At 38.0% G+C, this 6,021-nt stretch overlaps 1 long non-coding RNA gene across 1 annotated transcript; it reads left to right on the top strand.

Moving 5' to 3' along the window:
* Positions 1 to 2,841: 2,841 nt before the first annotated feature.
* On the top strand, positions 2,842 to 4,084 carry LOC134757608 (uncharacterized). The gene is made up of 2 exons (XR_010131792.1): positions 2,842 to 3,401; positions 3,756 to 4,084. It is a non-coding gene; the product is annotated as an uncharacterized lncRNA (long non-coding RNA).
* Positions 4,085 to 6,021: the final 1,937 nt, after the last annotated feature.

Here is a 6,021-nt window from a genome sequence, read left to right on the forward strand (position 1 = left end):
TGCTATTTTTCTCATAATCGTTTTTGTTTAGAATGGAGCAAACAAGTTTCAGCTTATTCTATTTTCTGTGCATTCACTGCATGAAAGACTTAAGACTCAACCTGGGCAGCAAGGACCTAAATTACATTTATGCATAATGGACAGAATGTGTATCCCAAATGACAGATCTCATTCTGCTGATGGAGGAGGTCAGTGTCAACTGGAACGCAAAAGGCAAGGGGATGAGTATTAATGACACTGAGATGCCTGCAAGTGGAAGAACAGTAAGTAGTTCTAGAGGTCAGGTAAGGAGTGGGTGATTCTGGGGATTGTAGTTCAGGCAGACTCCTGAGTTGGGATCTGTGGATGAAAACTGCATGTGAATTCCAGGGTGTTTTTCTGCCTTGGTTTGGCTGTAAACTTGGCTCACAGTGGGGAATGATACACTTGGAAATGGAGTCAGTGCCCAGAAAAGGTGGTGCTCACAATAAAAATTTTACACAAGCTACTCAGCACCCACACTACTGAAACATCTTTTGAAAGACCTGGAAACTGAAGCACAGCTGTAAATATTTTTACAGCAAGTGATTCTAGCATCCTGCAAACACTGAAGCACTTTTTTTTCCCAAGCCTTTTGAAGTGCCAAGGCACATGAATATTCATAAAGAGGTATTTTGCCAACCCCAGGGCCTCTTCCTTGGGGTACACCTGACTCTATTCAGAGTGACAGTCAAACCAAACCATATATGGATTTGAGGAAAACAGACATCCACGTAACTTCACGTGTCCACACCTAAGGAAGAAGTGGTTCTCCACAAGAGCACCCTCACTGCAGACACCAGCTACATGCTCCAAGGCCACCCTCAATTCTGATCAGCTGCTACAAATTCTGGGGCTCTCACTACCTGCTCAGGTTTGATAATTTGCTACAACAATTCACAGAACTCAGAAAGAGTTATGATTACAGTTTTATTATTATAGCAAAATCATACAGATCAAAATCAGCCAAGGGAAGAGACATGTAGGCAAATTCTGGGAAGATTCTAACTACAGGCCTTTCATTGTTTCCTCCCTGCGGAGTCAGGACACATTACCCTCTTAGAACCACGATGTATGACAATATACGGCACTGTCAACCAAGGAAGCTCACGCAAGCTTCCATGTCTAGAGTTTTTGTTGGATTTTCATTACCTAAGAATGATAGACTAAATCACTGTGCATGCTATTGAGCGCATCCTCCAGCTTCCTTCCCCTCTCCAGATGTCTGGCTGATGTAATGTGGCTCAAAGCTCTAAGCTTTACAAGGTTGATCTTTCTGGCATGACCAGTCCCCATCTTAAATCACGTCTTTAGCACAAATTATCTAAGGGTACACCCTGAATCACCTCTACATAAACCATCAGATGTGGTCTAAAGAGTCCACCATGAATAACAAAGACACTTCTGTCACTGAAGAGATTCCCAGTATTTAGAGGTTAGCTCCCAGAAACTGGGGACAAAGGCCAAATTCTTTATCACACAACTGCTCAATCATAACCAAAAATGAGTTAAAAATGATTTCTGTAGTGCAGGTCACATTCTATTATAAAAACTGAGAAACAAAATCAATGCTCTCACTCTCATAATAAGCCATTCAAACATCACAGAAAAGTTGACTGGTCACTACCTGCTGATAATGCTAGAATTGTTCTGTGGAAATATTTTTGGGTACGTTCTAGTATATGGAAAAAAAAAATAAGAAAATAGAGTATTTTCTCCCAGAGTTCAATACCACAGCAGGTATCAGAAACAGGAAATGTTTTCTTAATCAGAAAATGTATTCTTAATCATTAGTGAAGACTGTGTGTGTCTGAGGGGAGAGGGGATGTACTCAGGAATGACCACAGAGGCCAGGAAATTCTAAAGAGAATGATTTCTACATTTGCCTACAGAACAAATCAGAAGTAAAATCATAGCTCATATACTTGAACAGCTTACATTAGTGTACATTTCATCATCTATGACCCACCTGCTGAGGAATTATGTTAAGATATTGTTAAATCCAGTGTAACAAAGTGCTTTGGAATGTCTTTTCTGAAGGGAGCCTGCCTGGGTTAAAATATTTATTCATTATTCACTTACCAACTGTGTGCCTCAGGAAAGTAATTCACTTGCCATGAGGATATTAATAATACTTGCTAAGAAAAATTGTTAAATTTTACTAAAAAAATTTCAAGAAAATGATTAAATAAAACCGGACTCAGCAAATATTTAATTAAGCTAATGGTAATAGTAGTAGTAGCAAAAGTGACATCAGTAGGACTTCTCACACACTTTTCTCATCTAAACTATGCAGGGTTATTTAAATTACAAATTAAAAATCCAAAAGTATGCCTGTTAAAACGGAGAGAACACTAATTTTAATTGAAATACATCTTTAAAAAAGAAGAGGGTAGATATATTTAGGGGGAATTAAGCACCAGCTTTTACCTTGGTGTGCAGTTTTCAATAGTTCAGCAATCGTTCCAGAGACAGCAACAAGAAAAAGCGCATGCTTGATAGTGAGGCCAACAAAGAGATTCCTCTTTTTCTCTCTTTTGCATTGTTTGAATTACTCTGTAACCGTGTATCTTATTTAGCCAAGTGGCCACTTCCACTTAGTGAATAAGGGGCATCCCCTTGTTTGTTTCTGGCTGCCACTGAATTTGTAAGTGTTTTGTTTTCACTGATACTGATATGTCTACTTTGAAATTTCCTCTTAACACATTGCCCAAAGTATGAGTATTAGTCAGGTTTCTGCAGAGAGATAAAAACCAAACACCGAATGTTCTCACTCATAGGTGGGAGTAGAACAATGAGAACACATGGACACAGGAAGGGGAACATCACACACTGGGGCCTGTTGTGGGGTGGGGGGAGGGGGGAGGGATAGCATTAGGAGATATACCTAATGTAAATGACGAGTTACTGGGTACAGCACACCAACATGGCACATGTATACATATGTAACTAACCTGCACGTTGTGCATACGAACCCTAAAACTTAAAGTATAATAAAAAAAAGAAAAAAAAACCCAGTAAGACAGATAGATGATAGATAGATAGATAGATAGATAGATAGATAGATAGATAGATAGATAACATAGATAGATGCATAGATACATAGATAGAAGAAAGGGAATTTATCAGGAAAATTGGCTTATGGGATTATGGAAGCTGAGAAGTCTCATGATAGGCTGTCTGAATTTGCAGATACAGGGATATTGGTAGGTTGGTTCAGTCCAAATCCAAAAGCCTCAGAAGCAGGCAAGCTGATGGTATAACTTTCAGTTGGAGGCCAGAGGCCTGAGATCCCAGGGGGCTGTGGGTGCAAGTCCCAGAGTCCAAAGGCCAGAGAGCCTGAGGATTCGATGTCCAAGGGCAGAAGTATGTCCCAAATTCAGGTGAGACTGAATTCGCCTTTCTCCTACCTTTTTATTTTACTTGGTCTTCAGCTGATTGGATGCTGCCTCCCACATTGAGGGTGAATCTTCCTTACTCAGTCCACTGATTTCAAATGGCAGTCTGTTCTGGAAACTCCCACAGATATACCCAGAAACAATGCTTTACTAGCTATTTATGTACCCCTTAGTCCAGCAAGGTTGACACCTCAACTTAACCATCACAGTAGGGTTTCTTTTATCCTCTAGTCATCCAAGGCTCATTTCCTTACCATATTGTCAGTCTCTCAGTTACTACCTAAGAAACTGTATAAACCCTTAACCTTGCTATTATTGTTATTGTGTATTTTTTCTAAGGCAATGGAAACACCCTCATAATTCTGCTCATTTAGAAGATACATATTTTTCTTCTTCAGTAAAATGCAGCGATCACAGGACACAATATAGATGCCTTCCGGACTGAATGTGGAATCTCCATCCTGAGCAATGCTGCCTGTTAGGAAGTCCTCTAATAACTGATTATACAAGAGAACTTCTAAGCTTTTTAAAATTATGGGGTTAGTTAACATCTAAAATTGAATTTAACACAGGACCTAAAGACTTATGAGCTACCTGTTCATAGATATGATCAATACTGCCTGTGGTCAATTCTGATGCATATTCTTAAATAAACCATTTTCATTTGATGAGGGGGTTTCTCTGTGCCTTTTTCTTTGTATTGGAATATTGTTCTTATATAAATCCTAATATGAATGTTTCAGTTTCCATTAAACCCCAATAAAAGGCCATCATTTGCCTTTCAAGGAGAGTAGACATGAAGGCAGCCTCAGATTATTTTCTAGTGATTACCACCAGGTGGTACTTGCAGGCCTTTGCCAAAGGCTCCATCCAGCATAAGTGTCATTGCTGACACTTCTAATATCTTTTAAGCACAAGGGTCACACATGGTCTTATGTTATTGATCTATTGCTATGTAACAAATTTTCACAAATGTAGGTGCTTAAAACAACACACATTTGTTTTCTCATAATTTCTGTGGATCAGGAATCTCTGTATGCCTTAGCTGGCTTCTCTGTTTCTGTCTATCACAAGACTGTAATACAGGTATTAGCCAAGGCTGGGGCCTCAACTGAACTCTAGACTAAGAATGAATCTGCTTTTATGCTCATGTGGTTGTTAGCAAGATTCATTTCCTTGTGAGGTGTTAGAATGAGAGTCTTAGTTCTTTGCTAGCTGTTGTTCAGGGAATTTCTCATTTCCTTGTCCATGTGGACCTCAAATATATGGGTCTTCCCTTTATTGAAGCCAACAAGATAGCAAGGCAGAACTCATATTTTGTATAAACTAATTAAGAAAGTGACATCTCATCTCCTTTGCTGTATTCTGTTGATAAGGAGCAAGTCACTAAACCAGCCTATACTCAAATAAGAGAGATTGCATAAGAGTGAAAATACTAAGAGGTGAAGAATATTAGGGGCCAAATTAAAATCTGTCTGCTATAATGATCAACACAGCAATGGCTCTGTGTTCAGGCAACTCTAGGGTTGTTTAGGTTGCCATTTAATTCCAGATTATTTCACAGCTTTGTGGATAGGAAGCAAGACACTATCCAGACAGGGTACACGATTTCTTCAGAAACCAGACAACCAGAGCAATCTTTCTGTATCATCTTCTGATTCTGGAACTGGAAAAGCACAATAATTTATTTTTGGTTGATTGAGGAATGTCTTTAGTTACTCTGGCCCAAGTAATAAACATGAATTTTACTATTTGTCCTGTACTTCATTCAAATTAATCCATATAATCAGTAATGTAACTCTTCCCTGGGTATTTATATAAATAACCATTACTTTTCATTCATTTTTAGCTTAATCTTCAGGTTAAAATATATATCAGCATTATATCGTCAACATAATAACAATAGCTTTCAATTAAATCAAAATTGTTTCTTCTTACTGAGTGGTGTCAACACATACACAAATTTAAATGTCCTTCTAGGAGAACAATAAATGTGTATTTTGTTTCATCTCACATTAATGAAAATTGGCCCTGGGTTTTCCATCACAAAATACCAATTTACCTTCACAATGTGAATTAACACCATATCAGGCATAGCTGATGCTGTTGTAGACATCACTTTACTCAATATTTGGCTGTCCATGGTTAATCTGCAGGATCCACCAGTTTTTCTCACAAACACTGCTAGACTGTGAAGCAATAAATGCATAGGTAGTGTTACACCTGCAGCTAATATATCATTATTTAAAACTGAAATTTCTGGATGTCCCCCAAACAAACAACATTGTTTCAAATTAAGCATGTCAGTGGATTTAAATAATTCTAAAGCTCTCATTTAGCATGCCTAACTAAAAGAAGATATGGAGCCAATTTGGACAATATCCGTTCCCTTAATATTTGAGAGAAGGAAGAATATCCATTTAAATATTGCATACATTTAAACAATATATTCTGGCAAATGTGTCAGGATTTGATAACTTCCTTGCTCATCCTAGAACATTCTCACCGTTGCAAAATTATTTTCTCTATTTGATTGATACAATATATGAAATTTAAGAGGGTGCCATATTTTACTGGACACTATTTCATGTTTCAGGAAGACATT

The sequence above is a fragment of the Gorilla gorilla genome, chromosome 19, assembly GCF_029281585.2.
Source record: "Gorilla gorilla gorilla isolate KB3781 chromosome 19, NHGRI_mGorGor1-v2.1_pri, whole genome shotgun sequence".
In the NCBI taxonomy this organism is placed as follows: Eukaryota; Metazoa; Chordata; class Mammalia; order Primates; family Hominidae; genus Gorilla; species Gorilla gorilla.